We start from the raw sequence: 21280 nt of genomic DNA, 5'->3' as shown, positions 1-21280 counted from the left end.
GTATATTTCCCAGAGTCTTGACTCATTCTGTTTTAAAAGTCTTGAGAAATGGAGCTTTCACTATTTCTGTTGTACAATTGTTTCCTAATCTAATAGACCTTTCACTTAGGTAAATTTTTGCGATATTTACTTTCTTTCCAGCTGGTTCTCATTGATTCACCCCAAAGACTATCTGTTTCCTGCCTCCCTAACATTTATACCCCTTCAGTTTTTCTTAAAAGTTGCAAACAAACCTTCTGCCCTGTCCCACTGACCCTGTCCCCCATGTTTGCCTACGGTTTAGCTTTTGGGTAGGGAACAGGCCTTCCCCTAAGCCAACAAGCACCGTATGAGATCGTGTTATGCAGAGTTCCTGCTTCAGCCCTTGCATCTTTTTGCCCAGACAAGTCCTGGCACACAAGAGAGGCAGCAACGCCTGCGTTAGCTCAGCTTCAGAAGCAGTTTTTTTTGCTGTTATTGTTTTTTTGGTTTTGCTTTTCAGGGGACCGGATTCTCTTTCACCATATGGCTTCACCTCCAGGCTGTGCGTGGAGCTGCTTACAGAAAAGGTGTGCATGTCTGCAAGGAGGTTACGGTAAGGTAAAGTCACTCAGGACTCAATAGCACACCTAGAAGAACCAGTCAGGAACTTCCAGTACGATACAGTCTGAGGGATCTTGGGCACTTCACCTTCACAGTTGGCCCATGCTCATGGATAAAACGATCCTTGTGCCTGCGGGCTGCAAGGACTAGGGCCTTTGAATATAATTTAGAGATTTCCAGCAGCAATATTGTATCTAAAACCTGCAGCTACTGCTGTTAAACACTGCATTCATTAAGCACAGTGGGAAGGAGCATGTCCAATGACTCTGCTTGATAGCGACTGAAAACGGGTACCACTTAGCACCCAAACTTCCACCTCTTCACCTTATTTAAAATTCCCTGACCAAAAAATTTTGTCCAGACTCTAAACTGCATCTCTTGGACCATTCACAGGTATGCATGTTTGCCTTGTACTAGTCCCTCCTACCTTAGTTAAAACTGGAAAAAAAAAATTGGATTTCAGTAAGGAAAGAAATGGATTCTCCTTTGCAAGATGATCCATACTAGAAGTTTTTGGTTTTTTTTTTGGTCAGTGAATGAAGCATTTGCAAGAGCTCATTTGTAAACGTTTCAGAATGCCTATGCTGAATGCAGGGCTGGGCAGGGCTGCACCACGAGGAACGAGCAACAGGAAACTACCAGGGGCTGTAGATGCTGCACCTTCCTCCTCGTTACTGTGTTTAGGCAAGGCCTTTCCCAGTCCAAACTTTTTTGACTCCCATACTTGCAGGTCACATCAGTTTATCATCAGAATTTATACAAGTGGAACACACACCTCTGAGCTTGGGTCAAGTTACCTAACAGTAGTTTAGCCTCTCACATTCTGCATTGCCTTCATATACGAAAACAGAACCAATATCCCAAAACTGAGTCAAACCCACAGCGTATCTAATTTCTCCTCAAAGTCAAAAGCAGTAGTTTGAAGCTACCAGTAGATATGAAAAAGGTTTTATTGCAAAGCTTTTACAAAACTTCATCAACATGCGACACAGCAAAACCAGCCAACCAAGCAACACAGGCAATAGTATGGTCCCCATCACATTGAACCACACCCTAGACATTTAAGCCAGAAACTCATAACTTTAAGCAGTCATGACCAGAAATAACTTATGGCCTACGTCTGGTTAAAGCCAGCTGGCCTTACTTGTCTAGTTTCAGCTTTCCAGTATCAGTTCTTGCCAGTCAGCTCTGCCTTCTAACCCTTACACTTTCATAAATCTGTATTTGTATAAAGCTGCTATTCGTGTGGTAACGGGTAGCAGTCTAGGGAAAAATCTCAACATCATATACTAAGGATGAGAAGAAAGGGAAATGAAAAACTGGAGGGGGTGGAATTGCATTAAATACTACAAAGCAATCAATGTACTACTGCCAGAAAAACATGAACATCATGCAAGTATTATTTTAGCAGTATAAGCATTGAATCTATTTTTAGAAAGAGTGCTGGGAGTAGCTGTAGAGCTACTCAAATTATTGGACTGAAATGGGAGACAAACATTTGGAGCCAAACTCTTTCCTTCTTCAGAATAGCTTTCAAATACGTAAAATACCAGAAGTGAAAAACAGGGTTCAAATAGACTCTTCATCATACAGCTGGATTTTCAGCTATAAAACATTAACTTGTAGACTAGAAATGCTGAGACAGAATGCATACTTTTCTCAACAGTGATATCTGTCTGAAGTCTTAGTTTCTGAAAACTAAGAGTTAGTACCCAGAGCGGGATTATCTGACTGCTTTAGCTTTTTCTTTCCAAGGTATGAACCTTTTGGAAAGCGCTCTCCAGCATTAAGGTCAGCTTCTGCAGTTCATTACATTCAGATATTCCCTTTTGCTGGAAGGGAGGGACTTAATTTTTTCAAGATACTACCAAAGTACCCACTCTTAAAGTCCATATCACTGATTTCAAGCAAAATACAGCATTTGGCAGCCAGACATGCAGTTTGAATAAAATAAACTCCTATAGATACAACCTGCTTTAATTTTATTGTTCTTTAAAATGATTTCCTGTCTTTGTAAATTTGCAAAGTGATTTTTTTTTAATCTAGTTTTTAGGTTGTGAGAGAAAAGATCCAATGCAAGTAGAATGACAGGAAAACACATTTGTAGTGGTTCTATTACTACATTTTTTGTAAGGATCAGAAAGATTTCTTTAGCTTTTAATAGACCTTATTTTCTTCATTAATTTCTTTTTCAAAAACTGGTTCCAAACTAACACATTGGCTCCTCTGGCTTTCACTATAAAAGCTCACAAACAAGCTACAAGGTTTTTTTGTGCGTGCAGTTACGGTCCATCATTATTAAATGTCTCTCGTTGGGCGGAAGAGGTGCTTCATCACAAACAGCCATTCATCAGCACTTGCCAAGCCAGCTCACATCTGACCTCTGCAGCAATAATGCCCCATCAAGTAGGCCAACTACCCAGTTTAGCAGCAGAGCAGGGAGCAGAAGCTGGCTTCAAGATTAAGTGCACTGCTGCAGGTTTCCATTCCCAGGAGCTACGGGAGCTGATGTTGTATTGATTGCAAAAGTTTACCAGTAAGTATCACAAACAACAATAGCCAGGTCAACGATCGGTGATGCCTGAATACGAATCCCCCAGGGCACCCGCGCGCTCTGGGCTAAGGCACTGCTATCATGATGTCTGAGTGCAGGTTGAATAAGGTTTACAAGGAAGGAAAGAGTGAGAGCCTGCAGTTTGCAATGACATTTAAGCAAGTTACATGTGGGAGCAGAATGAGAGACAATGATGCAATTATATATTCCCTAGTTTCCCGCTGCAGCAAAACCTTGTCATCTCTCAATGTCTGTATGTTCAGCAGGCCTTACATTCGTGGCGCTAAATAGCTCCGAGTACGCAGGAACAGAAGAATATTAAAAATATAGGTGCTAGTTAGTATAAACTATAGATAGAACAAAGCAACATTTTTTCCAGGCTTCTCTTCTCCTACCAACTCTGCAAGTTTGGCTTTAGGATCTGAAGTAGAATCTATTTATAAAATCTCCGTGTCTTTGTTTTCAAAAATTAGCAGGCATTCCTCTCTCCCCCATTAGTGTTAATGTGTATTAGACACAGTAACCTTCCTCTTGTACCATCACACATCAAAAAATACAGCTATTTAAACTAAATATGCCTTCTGTGAAAATGAAGGCTCTTGCAACACTTGAAATCTGCATAGAAAACCTGTGCAAGGTGTTTTTGTCTGTTCACTGCTTATTACGCTCACAAAATACTGATAAGCAAATTGATCTAATGTGGGTTATAAATGATAAGCAATTAGTACTACATAGATCTTAGCTACTGACCTGGTGAACGCACTTTTATTCATTTGAACGCAATTATGTATGTGTTACTGTATCTTCCTATGGCTGTCTCAAAGATGAGTTCAAACTCCTACGGTTCAAAAGCAGTCTATTGGGCCTTCTATAAAAACATGTATTCTCTAAAATATAATGACATAACTTCTTGTTTCATCGACATGACAACATTATAGGAATCTATAGAAATGCCAAAATCTGCTTAGAACGCTAATAGTTCAAAACCTGGATTTTAAATAACCCACTTAGAGTTTAACTTGCAGTTCTATATTTTGCCTAGATGTGATCTAAGTATTAAAAATAAATGATAGTGGGGACTAAGCAAAAGCGTTTAACTTAATATAGTTTAACTAATTTCCAATTCATCTTTTAATTTATGGAAAATCCAAGATAACATGGTATAAAGGTTAAATTATCATCTTTTGCCTGAAGATGAAGACAAAATAATTGTCCATTGTGTAACTACAGGAAGAAACAGATAAAGCCTGAGCCAAGTGACAAGCTTGTTATACACACAGAAAAAGGAGTATGTCCAAAAAGATTTTAGTAGCATGGAAACAAATGTCACTTATCAGATTACAGCTCAGATTAGTGCATATTACCCTTGATTATGCTTAATATTATTTTGCTGATGAATAATGAAGTGTCATTGAAAGTCTGTCTGATTACTATAAAAGTCAATGTATTTAATATAACTTTTTTCCCCACTTACCTTTAATTGGAATCCTCAAACATCAGTTAGAAGCTTTGTATTGGAGACCATATATTTTCCACTGTATTAGCTTGATACTGTATAAAAATAATTGAATGAAAGGTGTACAGTATTATGTTTTCTTCCACAAGTATTCTGAGGATTTTTATACATTTTCTTCTAGCTCTTACTTTTTATAATAATGTCTTGCTGAAATAAGAAACATTTTAAAAGACTGGCAGCTTTAAAAGACAAAGGTATGTACTGTAACATAAGATGTAGTATAAGAACATCCATGATAATTCAACACATTCTAGATAATGCAAGGATTTAGTTGCAAGCTTATCAATTACTTTATTTGACATTTAGGACTAGCTGAAGTTTTGGTGATCTGATTAAAGACTGTTTTCATCTGCTCTGTAGATGCTTTTTTACCAAAGTACTTGCAGTACTCTCAACTGAAAAGTGATTGTTACCTAAATGTGGCAACAAGAAAAAATAACGCAAAAATGTAAAAGCAACTGTCAGACTTTAAACAGCCAAAATGTAAATGCCACAACATACAGTCCATCTCATCTCTATCCTTGCAATTAATAGGAAACAGTTAGGAAGTATCGCTTCATAATTAGCAGAACATGTTTTCAATTCTATTGGTAAAACATTTAGTAAGCATATTATGACCCACAGGTTTATGTTGTTTAAGGTAGTACACAACACCTGCAGTTATTCATAACACAAATCCTGCAGCTATGAGTGATAACATATCAGCCTGGGAAAATCTTGCAGAAACATTTCTTGAAGTCCCATTGTGTATGGATTTTTGTTCAACGATATCCCTATCAAAACTGTACTGCAGCAACAGAACAAGACTGCAACTATAAATCTCTGCTCTGTCATGGACTTCCCCTGTATGTGAGATCATATAGGTTTTAAGATATGATTTTCTTTTGTTAGACATTATAATGCAGTCATAGTATTGCCGCTGACTGAAGGCAGTAGGAAGCTAGAGTGCGGAAGGGTTATTTTCTTGTTATTTCTTTCTGCTTATTGGTAACAACCACACAGCTCCTTCCTCTAAGCGTTCATTGTTACCTGACAAAAGTAATTAAAACAAACGAAAGGGGAGAAAGAATTTGTGTCCGGCTGCAGCAGCGAACTAGCTTTGACATGGCTTGTATGGGACCACACCAACGCAACGCTTGGTGCCACTGGACTAGGCAGAATGCGAAAGCTGTTTGAGGAAAAACCACAAAAGGAATTTTGCATTTTAGCCATTCATGAATAAAATAAAGTTTCTTTGTCATAGTTAATCACATTAAGTCTGCATTAATATTTTCTAATCATAGTGATCTCATCCTGCCAGAATGTACCGGCCCCTAATCCTTGCTGTAATGTTTTCTCATTAGCTGCTCAGCATTGGCCACACTGGTTGTAGCAACTAAGCATTGCCTCAGGCACCACTGGAATTAATTACTAGAAGAAACACTGCTGTTTTGAATTGTCATCTTGAATTTATCACTTGCCACTTAATGTAACTCATCTGACCTAATACCTCCTCTGTGTCACCAGGGGCTTTGGCACCAGTTCTGCCAGGGTAATAGCAGAGGCGTTGTGTATGCCTAATGTGCCTGTATAGCCGTGCACACATCTGCTGGAGGCCTGGATCAAATCCTACCCTGGAGGCAAAGCACGCTAACAATGCCCCAAGCAAATTGCAGATTACCCATACGTCATGTTACATCTGAACCCGAGACGGGCTCGGAGGTGGATCCGGCACACCTAATTGTTGCTGGTTGGAGATGATAATCTTTCATTGCATCTGATGTAGCAATCCTAACCGTTTGTTTTGCTCGTGTTGCATGTTTTTGTAGATAACGAAACTGACTATTCATGTAGGGATGAATAAATGCCTCTAGGGGACCTTGCAGAGTTAGGCCTGTGGCATTTTCTTATAAATTGTGAAGAAATTGCTCGTTAAATTATTCTCAACACAGAATACTTGTCAGTAATATAATCCACATACGAGCTACCTCTGGATCCCTTCTCCCACATATACTTTTCATTTGTTTGAGAAAAAAGATCTTTTTAGGATTTGTTTCTTTAAAGTCCGTATTAAATGTCTTTTTGCTTAATGCAAAAATGCTTACTGAGTATCAAAAACAAATTTTGCTATGTACATGCTCACGTCCAAGTCTATATTTTATCTCTGAAGAGCTTATAATTGCAATTGACTCATTTCACATTTTCCTGACACAAAAGGAATAACTGGAACACGCGCATTTCTATTGAAAGCTTAGTATTTGCAAGTTCTATTGAAGTGCTTAACTCCATAAGAGATATAGTTTTACTACTGTTGGAAACAGGGATGACTCAGTGTAATAAGCCAAAAATACCCTACAGATGAAAAGATAAATATAACAAACTTGCCTTTTAGTAGCCTTTTAACAATGACAATTCTGAACACGTTTCTTAGACAAAAAGATTTCCTTCTGCTACCGCCTTGTACACTCAGCACAGTAAACTTGAGATGTATAATGTGATATAAACATTAATAGTTTCACAATTGTGTTTTAGAAAGACTATTTATAGATAAAATACAAAATGCCTCCCAAAAGTGTACTTAGATGTAAGCCACCATAATCTTCTTGCTTCATGCAGCAGGAAATCTAATACACCAGCTCAATAAACCTGTAGGAAACAAAGGTTTTATGTAGCATTAAGAGTCACAATATTAAAATACCACATATTACATTCAACTACTCTTACAACACTCATTTTAAGAGCCAAGAAAATTAAGTGCCAGTTTGAGAGTGATAATATCATAACATACAAGAAGAGACTAAAGCAGTACGAAAATACATAGGACCATCATCACTGTTGCTTGGGTTAATTCCAAACACCCAGCAGTTTGGGTAATCCGCCCAAAATACTGCCCCAACAGCAGCATTCTCCAGAACTTACTGTGAAATATAAGTTCTGATCTGCTGATTCAATAATATTTCAAAATATGTGCTTCACCTTTTATTATTAAAAGGAATAAAGTAATCGTTATCATTAGTATGTCAGTCAAAATTCTGGTTTGAGCACAGATGTGTAAGTGAGAAAAAGATACACATGCCCATAAGAATACTTGAATATGGGGCATATGTCATTGACTTTTGGGGTGGAATTATGTAGACAGTTGATGAATACTCATGATTTACTGCATCTTTTTACAGAAAAAATAATGAACATTTTATAAAAGTTTTTAAAAATGTTTGTTACCTGTATTATTTATACTGTCTCACCTGCTAACTACTCTCCTACTCATTATCAGAGGTCAAGATTAACCTGTTTCAGCTCCCGAAGCCCAGGCTCTAGGAATACAGATAGGAACAAAAACTGGCAATCTGAAAGTTCTGGCTAGAAGTAAGAGATGTCATTAGTTAACACCGATTTCAACACCACCACCACCAACCCTACTAATGAATTAGTAAATGGAGGACAAGTACAGCAATCAAGATGTATAGCAAATGCACTTACTTCCACTTGTGTTTAGTGCTTGTGTATTTGGTTATCTAGTTATAACAATTTCTTCCATCCCTACAACTGGATGAAAAGCAATATTATCTTTAACTGCTCAGAGGAAGACTATAAAACCCTTGAGAGCAGGAAACAGACTTTTTAAAAATAAAATATCCACTTATAACTATCAATGAAATTTAGATAAACACAATGTAAACTACCCTGCCAGACACAATTCTTCAGCTGGTATTGAACATTGAATAATACAGGCTGCAAAAATATGAAGGTGCAATTCTGTGCCTGTGTGTGTATCGCACATCTGAAAACCAGTCTTAATTCTGCATTTGTGAAAGTTAAGTGTTTATTTCTTAATGTTCTTTTATTTTTAAAAATCTGTATTTTAAACTAGAAGACAGACTGGCTGGCATATAAAAATTTCTTGCAAGAATGAAATATATCCAAAAGCAAATTATGTGTATTTGTTATTGGGAGACCGAGTTTATGCAAGCAATTGTCATGCAAGCAGAGTTGCAAGTAATAATGTGGCCTTTAATGACGGAATGATGGACCTGCCAAACACTAGCTCCTGCCATACACTACTTGTATTTCCCTGCACAAAGATGCCCATCTGGGAGTTATTAACATATCCTCGTCAATTCAGAACCTACTTTAACATAATCCATATTTGCTGGAGAAAGTCCAACATCAGCTAGAGAACAGCAGTCACGTGCTTCAATGACACATTTCAAGCAGCACACATAAAGCATGCTTGGGCAGCTAAGCAATTCAGAAATGCAAATAACAAAAGCATCTTTCTGACTAGATAAAAAGGACAAATCCCTTCTGGCACAACATCTTATATACTTTTAATACTGAACGAAAACAACAGGGATAGGAAAAGGACAGAGAGCTACTTTTCTAGAAGGATTTTTTCATTTTATTCCAAGCATGCTGATCCACTCAATCTTACACTGAATCTGGTACGTTTGCTAGGCCCAGGTAATGCTCTGCTGCATGGGGTCCATGGGAGAGAATACAAATTCTCTTAAATCAGCACTATATGCTTCCTTGTATGACACTTTAAAAACTGGGCATTTTTAAAGGGACTTTAACTTAGCATAAGGAAGCTTTTCATTAGAATATTGCTAGATCCTACAGTATTATCTACTCCTGGAAGCTCATATTTTCACAGAATTACTTTTTTATTGTTCATTATAATTTTGAGTAGTTCTTTCTGGGTAACAGTGTTATGATTGTTAAATGCATACCTCATTGTGAATCACGTTCATGTCACACTAGATAGCTTTTATACTTCCTTAGCTTAACACGTAACCTGAAGTGGCTGAAATCAAATTTGAGTTCACATAGTATTACCATTATTACTTCAAGGGTCAGAAATTCAGAACGAGTTTTGCTAAACTGTCACGTTCAAGAAAGTCATGATAAACTTCAGCGTAGGCTACGTTAATACAGCTTTCAGGACATTTACTCGAATGAATCATTGAGGTCAATAGAAGATTTGAAAAAAAGCATTCAGAACAAATTCAAAGGCAAGAGAACTTGTCTCAAGTTACTTTCTACTTTGTTTTTAAACAACATTTATTAATGCTTCATTTATTAATACTTCCTTTTCTTTAGAGCCATAAAGAGACTTCTGTTTGAAGAGAAAGGAGAAAAAATGGAACATTTAGTTTAGCTGAATCAAATAATAGGGGATATGACACAGGAAGAGAAATTGGGTACTTTTTTGCTAAACAAGAAAGAACAGTTAAGAAAACTCCAGCACAAAGTAAGTACATGTGATAAGAGAGACACTTTCCATTTGTTGCATATCGTCTCATTGGCTCTTTGAAATTCATTGTCATAGCTATCAGAGACATGAAAGGATTTGAACATATTTCTATAATATGAATGTCCATCCCGGTATTTAACGGGATATTTTCCCACTTTTTATAACAAGGAAATAAGTATAAAACCCCTACATCATATCCCAACCACTAACCAACAGATCAAGAAGTTCTCTGCATTCATGCTATTCTTTAAATATATATATTATGGAGTTTCATATATAGTTCCTTGACACATCCACTAGTCCAAAAGGGCTGTATCCTCTCTTAAATGAAGGGCACAGCTCAGCAGTTCCCACGGTCCCACAGGGAAAACCTAACAGCAACACAACCCTCCACCAACTACCCCTTGCAGCTTTAACCCACATATTCTGCCATCTCCTCTGCAAAAGCTGGAATCCAGTTCACCGCAAGGAGCAGCGCCAACAGCAATGCTACCACCTGAACACTTTACATCCAAAGTATGCTGGAAGTACATAGCCATCCAAGAAGGAGTTTTGTGCCTGAAAAGCTACTTCATTCTGGCTTTTAGCTAGCATTATTTCGCTAGGTACAGCCAAGTGCATTACTGTCAGCATGGGAGCTTGGAGAATAATCTACAACCCACCTCCAAGGCCAAGTATTAGTCTAGAGGTTACAGGGAGGAAAACTGTCCTGAACTCTCCATTCTGTTAGAGGAAGGAGGAAATCTTCCTCCATACCAGCCTGAGAGAAGATCAGGCCCTATTTTCAACAATGTGCTATGCTAGCCTATAGATGTCACCTGTGAACCCAGATGATCATGGTGCTGGTTATGATTCAAGTTCACTGAGGTTCACAGCAAAACCCTCATGGACTTCACAGGGAGGAGAAGCAACCCCATGTTCTCCATTAGGCAAGCAAAGCAATTGCTTACAAGTAATTCAAGTGCTACCAGAGGGTTATTTGGATAGGCATACTTTTGTTACGATAAGTTAAACTTTTATATATAATAAAAGGGAGTATAATCCATGCACATCAAATAAAGAATGAAGCCTTTTCTTTAAAATTCTCCATTAACCTCAACACAAGCAGGCAGAAGTAGTTAGCTCCAAGCAGCCTGTCATGCCTCAGCTACCTGTGGACATCAACAAAGGTGCAATGAATCTTAGACCACTGAAAACAGAAATTGCTTTTTTTTAAAGCAGAAGATAATGGGAAAGGCTGTAAAATACTTGTTCCTTTTTTCAACGTAGGAATCAAAGCAAAGGGTGCTATTCTATACAATGAGTAAATCCCAGTGTGTACTATCAGTGGCAGTAATAAGGGAAGTAAAATGTTCATAGAAATCATTTGTGCAGATTAGTCATGAAATAAAAAGGAAAGATTATGGTAAAATAGAATTGAAGCCTTTAATCTATCTCATACAAGTTTTCTTGAACATTTAGTTTTAAGTGTGATGTAAATCCAAGCAAGATGTCAACTGATTCTGAATCCTTGGTCAGAAACATTTTCCTAATACTACACAACAGATAAAACTAGGTGTGGGAGTCTCTGCAACTGTTAAAAACACATCCTGAATCTTTGGCACAGCAGAAAAAACTAAAAATGGTTTTGAACACCCCCAAATCTGAAATGGAAGTTTTCTGAAATTATAATCTTTCTTTTAAAGTCCTTATAGGCATTTTCTGAAGTCTCACTACATTATCAGCAAAAAATCACTGAAATTTCAAAGCAGATTAAACACCATGAGAGTGCTAGCACTTATTTAGGGCTTGGCACAGCACTTTCATGTACAGCATGCCAGGATGTTGACAGGTAAAAGGTAAGCCCCTTTTTAACCCTCAACTCAATGGAAAATAATATTTACCAACTTCAGTTTCTGACTGAATAAAACCCCAGAAAGCCCTTTTTCCTACCTTTTCATCCAGGCTTACTTGATTTTGTGATTGTTGATGTTTAAACTAATATTGTTTATGACCTTTAAAGACCTGCAGGGAGATGCTGCTTTTCCCATCACATAGCCACTATGGATAGATTCCAACATATGTCTGCAAGCTACAAAAGGGTAGTGTAAACAATAGCTTCCCATTAAACTTCAGTTTAACATTAGGACTGCTGTCCAAAGATCATACTTAAAGATAGCTGAAGTGTTACTATATTCCTTTGTGTAGCTCAGTCATGACCCTAATTAATGTGTCTAGGTTAGACATGTATTTCTTTAAGTAATGGGTGGTTTTGTTTAGACAATTAGGCAGAGTTGACAAGGAAATTTTCCATCAAACTAGGTCATAAAAAGTACATTATTCAGCATTATTATGAGTAAAGCACTATTTATTACCTGAACTTTACAATACACCATTATCAATCATTACCTGTCATTAAAGTATGCTAACATGAGATCAAAGAGACAAAGCAAACTTAAACAAATAGAGGTGCAGAGACGGCTTTTCGGACTTATTTAAATTGAAACAAGTGTAACTGACTCCATTGACTAGTGATAACATCCTTAAAACAGAAAATGCAAAACTACTAATCACTGCAATCTTAGAGCATTACTTATTCTTCTTACACAGATCACATCTCTATGAGGAAAAAGTAGCTACATACACCCACAGATAGGAAAACATTATAGGGCTTTCTGGCCACAAGTTTGGATTCACTGCCATGTCAGTTCTCACCTGAAATATTACTTGCCAATTCATTGAAAATAATTAGTAGAAAGAATTTAAACAGGTAAGTTTTTCTTATTTTAAGGGATTCATTTCTAGAAAAATTCAGATTCAGCAAAACATTCCAGGCTCAAAAGCCAAGTTTCTTAGATATTTATTTTCATAGCCGTAACACCCAAGAGTTTGAGTCATGGAACAGGATCCCCTTATCCTAAGCACTACACACACTTTCAGAGACAAATCTAGGTCCTTTCACTTTTCCTCTATGCCACGTAACTGAGCAGCACACTGCAAATCAGCAGATGATCCCTGAAAGGGCATCCCCATCGCAACACTGAACAATGACCAACATTACAACGAAATGTTTCTAGTGTTTCCTTAATGGAACTTCCACAAGACGTAGACTGTTGGAAAAGATTTTGACCCAAAGTAAGCTCACACATCTAAAATCATTTATTTTGCTCTCCCTAGCTACACTGTTTAATGTACTTGATGCAGTCTGCAATTATATTCTCCACCGCCGGATTCAGTGGATCAAAAGGAAGTTCTGTAACAAATGTGTCCATAATGTCTTCTCGTTTCTTCCCTTGACCAAATCTTCACATTATGACAGAGCTGATCATTTGCTCCACTATAGATGCAGGTCAGTCTGTAGTCTGAAAATTTTTAACCATTGTTTCCTTGTATATTGTACAAATAGAAAGCATAATAAACAGTGGCAAGTTGATTTAGAAGGCAGAAGTCTTTAAGGTTTCAAAAATAGTTACCATTTTGATGTATATATTAGAAGCTAATACATCACTGAGGAGCGTTGCCTTGTCAGAGTTAAGGTTCACTAGAATATTAGAAGCAAACCAGATCATTTTGTTAGGTATCTTTTTCCTCCTCCTCTCTTTTTAATCTTGTTTTAACACTCGGTAAGTTCATTTACACATAACAATCAGCTTCAAACAAATATATCCTGAAAAAGGTTGGGTAAGAGGAAAAAACCGCACTCGGCATACTTGTGCCTTTTTGCCTGTCTACAGCCTCACCCCACCCCCTTTTTTTTTAAATGCAAGGGCAGGCCATTAAAGATTAGTTCAGAGCCAAATAGATTTAATTCTAATGCTCTTCAAGGCACTCATCTTCAGCTCTGAGCCATAAGAGCTGTTTATCACTGCTTTGAGAGCAACCTCTCAGATAAATATGAGCTTCAAAAGTTGCTGCATGTTGCTGTTTAGAAGTACAATGCTTCCTTCAAACATAGCTGAATACTGCCACTCCTACAAAGTATATGCTTCCAAGGGTATGAGTATGTGCTTCCTCAAGACACTGAAAGACAGAGCAGACAAGCATCTCTGAGAGAGGAAGCAACACTTCACTGCAGCTACTTCACTTTTTCTTAAGAGGTGCCATGTTAACATTTGTCGGTTACTCAGAATATTAAAAAATTGGACAGAAATTCTAGCTGTACTATGGTCTTTGTCTAATTGGTGCTTAAAGCGACACAGAACTCTGACAAATCCAGAAAGAACATTGCATAATGCTAACAGTTTATATATAAAAATGGTCAAAAATATGACTATGAACCCAGATGCACCTTATAGATTGAAAAGATAGGGGCTATTCTGCATTTGTTAATATATTATGTAGTATATTTTGAAATACATGGCCTATATGTTTACTTTCATCAGCTATTGAAATAAAGCTACCTGCAAAGCATAACACAATATCCATTTGACACAAAACAGTCAATAGCGCACAACGGTTGACAGAAATGAGATAGAACACTACGTAAAATTGAATCTGTAGAAAGAATTTACTTCAGCAGAATATAATTATTCTAGAAATATCTAAAATCTATTTTTCGTGAAGACTGGGATTAAAATTCCTTTTGTGAGGAATGTCTGGGGATATTTAATAACCTCAGTGATCAAGACCTGTGTATTATATCATCTGATAGACAGATTAGATGGTGCTAGCATGTAGCGTAGCCTACCTCATTCCAAAGATTTAAAGCTGTACTGTAAATATGCAATACTCAAAATACTGTGAAGTCATTCTGATTTATTAGAAATACTTGATAACTATCTTCATGTTTTCTCTAACACAGTGTAACTGGCAGCTTTTTGTCACATTCTTCTGTGCTGAACAAAGGTGATTTCTTCCCAAGGTCATAAGGCTGTCGTTGGTATTTTTCCCCTCAGTAAAATACTAACTTCTCCCTAAGAGCTGGTTTACTACTTTGCCAAAAACACTGAAAATATTTAAATGTCACAATATGGATATCCTCACTTCCCCAAATGTCCCCCTCCGGCAAAAAAAGAAAAAAAGCTGGCCGACCAAAAGTAAAATAAAACAGCATTCTGTAGGAACTGAGCTCCAAGAGGAAAAAAGCATTGAAGTACATTAGGCTTTCAAACCTGCCATTCACTTTACGCAGCAAGTGTTCTGATTATGATTTTGAGAAGCAGCAGATAGATTTTGGCTGCTTCTGAGCCTTCCTCTTGATTTGCCAGACGGGTGATGCTCTTGCTAAGTCTGTATTCAGTCAAAACTGTTATTACAGCTTCTTACATATGAACCTAAGAGTTTGTTAAACAGTTTCCTTCAGTCACAGAACAGATTTATTTCCAGGACAGTATCTCTCTTCCTGTAGAATTAGCAATATTTACTAATTATTGAAATGGGATAAGGTACCTGTGTACCTGGAATAACAAAATCTTAATAAACTGATTTTTGTTCTCCCCAGTAACCTCTTTGACAGAAGCATTGCATGCTTCCCCACATATTTTACACTTTCACAGAAGAGCTCAAAGTCTGAGTAGCACACATGTAGACAACAAGCATGCATTCACAACAAATAAGCTCATAAACAATTTTCTCTTTATCTTCTTCCCTTTCTTTATAAGCGTACACAGACCACAATGGGAACACAATATACCATGCTGCAGTGCACACATGCAGTGCCATCTAAGAAGAAGAAATACATCTTTACATTGCAGTGAAGTGGCTTCTTGACACACCAGGCCAAGCTGAACATGGCTGAGATGCAGTCAGTCCATTCCCTGAACCTGCCATTGAAGATTACTTCTGAGTGCTTCAAAATATTCATTTCTGAGCTTCCTCTCCACAGATTCCTGGCATTCCTTCTTTCTAGTCACCATCTCACTGCGATCACATCATCTTTACAGATGTGAGACCCAAGCAGAATTCACCAAGTGTCAGTGTGCCCTGAGGCATGTTCTTTCAGTCCCTCCTTGCAGGCCTCCCATGACAGAAGGTCCGCTCAAGATACGTTCCAAACTTCTTGGGACATTACATACGTTCACTGAATTATTTTGATAAAGGCTTTTCAAAACTTGCAGTTTGCATACTGTTTGTATCAACTTTTAGTTCATATTTTTTTCCACCTTTATTCTGTGCATATTTGGTCACCTGCTATTTGTGTGCTGTGTGTTCACTTTTAGAACCACAAGCATAACGAAAGTGTTAGGCAAACGCTATGAACTTCTCATAAATATGTTTGGGCAAATAATCCCACCAAAATTAAATTGGAAAATTTTTACAAACGGTGAATAATTCTAAAAACACTTGCAAATAAGAAACATACTACTTTCATGCTTTCAAATAATTTTCTAATCACTCAATGTCACTTTGTAGACAATTAAGATCACATCAAAGTGCAGAAGTGAATTAGAGAGATTGAGCAGTTTTTACTGACATGGTGTATTTACTAAGGCTTTCATCATACTAAATGGTATAGTTTTGTCAAATAGACATCTTGGACTGTTATTTTATGATTATTAGAGCATCATCTCTGCATGTAATTTTTATGATTAAGCTATTTGGCCAACAGCTTTGCATTCCTTTGCCATCATTTGATGATCTTTGTGATTGAACACAGATTCGGATCCTTTTGCAAAGGATCTTCTGTCATGCCCTACAATAGGAACCAGATCTTGTATCCCAGTAAAATGAAGTCAAAGACTACTGCTAATACAAATGGTATGATGCCAGAAATTCTGTTCCATTGTCAAGGCAAGTAAGGAAGAGCAAATGGGCAAAGGCAACATAGCCCAAATTTGTTGAAAAAAATTCTAGGGCTGTCCTGAAACCTTCCCAATATAAAGAACACAGGAGACAGGGCAAGCACTTCAAAAGTTGACAAAAAAAAATTATGAGAGAAAAATATTAATGCATTTTACTCTTTCCTGGTTAAATGATATTTGACTTTTTTTCCATACTATCAAGGTACTGCATTCACACACATTTAACATCTTATAAACATGCTAGGAGAACAAATCCTGTGAGCCTCAGGGCACCAAGCTGTGCGATGGAGCTAGCCCTGTTTTGCAGAAGAGGCAAAGATTCTCTCCCATTCTACCTTTAGAAATGATTTAACCAAAAAGAATAGTCATAAAATATAGAATATTCTGCTTTCATCCTCTCTCTGTCCGTTTTTTGGTAACTGTTATGTTGCTTTATGCAACCTGGTCTATTACTTTCCATATATCTACATGATTTTACCTTTTACAGCTCATTTTTAATTGCATATCATTGCTAACCTCCTTGTAAAGAGACAGGGCTCTGCCATTCCTATTAATTATCCAAATCACCAGTCACTGTTTGCATGTGTGTGGCCTTGCCTAAAGCTTTTAACCACAAGTTATGTCACTAAATCAAAGCAAGTTGGAGGAGTCTCTGCTGTTGTGACAAACTAATAAAGGTTGCATGACATTCCTTTCAAGCCATTTGAAAGTATTCTTTCTAGGATTACAGTACTCAAATACGAAGAGTAATTTTGTGGAGGGGTGGGAAATAGGGATTGCCGGAAGGTTATCCTGTGCTTAGAGTTAATACACTGCTAGCTCATTGAATTGCAGCCAACTTTTTTTTTCTTTTTTTTGAGGTTTCTGCTTTTCTCCTTTTCTTCTCCAAACAAATCCAAGACCTAAAGTTTTTCAGAGCAAAGTGAGAGAAGGAGAGGGGAAAAGCAAATCTCCCACTAGACTGACCAGGGAGAATAAGCTGATATGTGAGGGATACTTGCACCCATCTGTAACTCTCATCTTGCAGTTCCTATAATCAGCCACTGAAGAACCACCATCTACCCTGGTGGGCTCTACTCCAGCTGATGGTCATTCGCCTTCTGGTGCTGTAACATCAGATCCTCACTCCACCTCTGCACCCCTAAGCCTGTAATACAAAACAAATCATCTGTAGCATGACAGAGACACTCCTTCAGGAAAAGGCACTTTGTCCAACTGCTTCCCATCCGTGAGGTGTGCTGCAAGAGGTCCCTTTAGAAGCAGAACAGAATCCAGTGAGTTTATCAGCTTGGAATATGCAATAAGAGTTTCATTGACAGAAAACAGCCAAGGTGGGGACATGGAATTTGGAAATAAACTGCAGCAATCCCAAGAATAGACTTGAGACAGTGAAGGCAGACCTAGCAATTTTCACATTAGGGCTCTGTTGTAAGCCTGTGTACTCCACTCAAGTGTTTAGACACAGTCCATTTAGGCACGTCTCTCTGGGTCCACTTTGACAACTCTTTCTATCCTTGACCCTAAAAACCTTTCCCAGGTTAAAGCTCAGTCCTACAAAAATATTTTGGCTTCTATGAATCTTTTTCCCCAAAAAAGTTTTTATTACAAAGAATTTTTGAGTAGTTCTAAACAGAACAATGAGTGAAATTCAGTTAAAAAATAGAATAAATTTGTTTGAATGCCCCTCGCTTTTTTTTTTTTTTTTGAAATCTTGATTGGTAATTTTACATCCTGGTAATAAAACATAAAATACTTCCAATACCACTGCAGTAGTGAAAATACTTAGGTTTTATGATGCATCTTTGGAGACAGATATTTAGTACTCTGTGGAGAGGTTAATTTAGCATAAAATAGTATAATACCTTCCTTATTTCTGTTCATTCATTTAGAAATTATGGGACCAGGCCAAGAACAAGTCACACATCATGCACTGGTCACCATACACATTTCCCAATGAACTATAAAAGTGTTTAAACTTAAAGAGCTCCAACAGCTACATACAGAAAAATCTAACTCCTGTTAACATCAGTCAGCTCTGCATTGTATCTCTAAGAGAAAAAAAATTTGTAGAGCAAAAACTGGGATGCCCATCAGTTAGTGTGCTCTAGACCACCATCACCTGGAGCTCATTCAGATCACCATAACTTCATGGTCAAGTACCTAATCTCTGTTTCTCAATTTTGCTGGCACTGCAGAATGCTATAGATGCCCTCAGATCTTCCAAAATCAACCACAGAAATCTGAGGAAACAGGCCCTAAATCAATGAGAAGGATTTTTCAGAGCAGTTTGCCTTCTACTTCACGGTCCAAAGCATCAGCATAAAACACACCAGAAGCATCTCAAAGCAGGGAGATGTCCTCTAAACACCTCACCACTACCAGCCTGCAGCCAGGACAGAAGCCTGGGGCTCACCAGAGCCAGTGGGATTTGGGGCACAGTTGTGGCTCTGTCTCACAAACGCTCCTGCAGACATCGCAGAACGAGCCTCTGCTGCCTGGCGTGGGGGCAGCTGTTTCCGAGGGCAGAACTTCCTGGACTCGACAAAGGGGAAGACTCACTTTCTTATAGCTCTTTTTAAGTAGACCCAGAGGTTCAGGGAACATGATCTTCAGTCACTATGGACATCAATCTGCTTCACACTACCACATATTCCTCTCTCAAAGGGAGAGGAAACAGGGGAACTTCTCCGCTCTTTGGATAAAAAAAGTCCACAGTAGCTCTAAAGTTAATAGGAATTGCACGCCTCACCTCTAGTGGCAGGTCACCCGCAACACTGAAAAGGCCTAAATCCTCATCTATTTTGCAATGAAAGTACTGTGCAAGGCAAGTAGGATTTGGCCTCGGGGTAGACTGGTAAAAAGACAAAGAAAACCAGGTCACTACCACATTAATCCTTATTACAGATGTTACCGAGGCAAAAACTATTCCCTTAAATTTACATTTTCATGTTATCCTTTGCCCTTGGGTCAACTCAGTCTTGAATTTGCAGCAACTGGTGTGTTCACTGAGAAATAAAACATTATACAGCTGACCCTCTCTTCTGTTAGAGTAATGAGAAAATCATGTTGTGTTGTTGTTGTTTTTCTGTTAAATTCTGGCCCTCGCTATTCATTAACACTCAAGTGCAGAAAAGCCAATAAATTATTAGCAAAAGGAAATGTAAACAACTTTCTCTGAGCAAGGACTGCATACAGTAGGCTGGAACCTCCTTCAAGTTAATTGCAACACAGTTCACTAATGAAACTTTCCATCTATTAAATCTTAACAGGCATAACTATAAAAATGGCGCCAAGCTCTCTCCTGCCTAGCAATGTCCCAGACAGCATCTGTAGAGACTTTCACACTTATTGTCTTTGCAGGGATTTATAACTATCCCTAAATAGCAATGGCAACTTATAACTTAATTTCACCTCGGTTATGGAGTTTTTGAATTAATCTGTGTACTCCAAGAGCTGGCTGCAGCAGCCGCACTTGCTTCCTTCCCAATTCTTTGCAGAGTCTGACCAAAGCACACATCAGGCAATAGAATCGTCTTCCTTTGATTTTACTGGGCTCTGGATTAGGGCCAAGAGGGGCAAGGACATCTCCAGTGCTTCAGCCAAGATGTATGTTTGCTGTTGAGGGAAAAATTAAAATTCCACTCCCTCGCACCAGTTCAAAGAGCCAGCGTGGTGCTGCTCAAGGATAACATCTCTCCTGGCACACAGCACATTGCAGGCACTACGTTTACCTCACCGTGGCTCTGCAGACCATCTGATCTACTGCTGCTCTTATGATCAGGACCTTAATTTCCTCCTCTCCCAAGTGTTATTAGTTATTCAAACTCCCAGCTGACATCTATGTTTCTCATCTGCAGGATTTGCCCAAGGTCTTCTGCTGGCTCACATCAAGACTTTAAGCCTTATTTTTCTTGCCATTTCCTCCATGTTTTTAGCTGTTTTTTTCCATACTGTCTCTTTAACTAGAAAATAATCTTAAAGGTTATACTGAATATTTGAATTAATTCACTCCTGAATATTTTAGTGACCATACTTTTTAAAATACATTAAAGGCTAAAAAAAATTCTATGCATCTGTCCTGTTCAGACTTGCTGTTCAAAGAGGAAAAACTTCCTGCCACTTTTTTCCTCTGTTATGTGAGACTACTGAAATACAAGCAACAATTATACTACAAGTCAGTTAGGATGCTCTTTCAAGGAGAAAGTACAAGCATTTTTGGAGGCCTGGGCATAAGCATATAAATGGAATAACCATAGCTCTGTGTACCAGTCATCTTTATAAGCACTGTTTTCAGTAAACTAAAATGCCTACATTAAGATACCAAATGCATGTTCTCATTTATGATCTGAGCTCTGCAAGCTGAAACCAGGAAGAATAGTTTGCTCCAGTATGTGCAAGTTTGTCTCCTTGAAACTGAAGTGTTAATTGGCTGAACAAAAGAAAATATAGGTTCTTTGCCATTTTTCATGACTTTACTATTTCTCCTTGGCACTTGTGTGCACAGTACATGATTTCTGAATGACCCTATCAACTTTGTCTTTGAACATTAGTAATCAGGCATACAACTGCTCATATTTTACATATCCCATTCACAGGTCTATCTTTATAACAACTTTAAAATGTCATTAGCTTCCGTATGACTTTAAAAATGCATAGTGAAAACTGAAGCATTCCTC

This window comes from Struthio camelus, chromosome 6 (assembly GCF_040807025.1).
Source record: "Struthio camelus isolate bStrCam1 chromosome 6, bStrCam1.hap1, whole genome shotgun sequence".
Lineage (NCBI taxonomy): Eukaryota > Metazoa > Chordata > Aves > Struthioniformes > Struthionidae > Struthio > Struthio camelus.
This window is presented reverse-complemented; position numbering follows the sequence as displayed.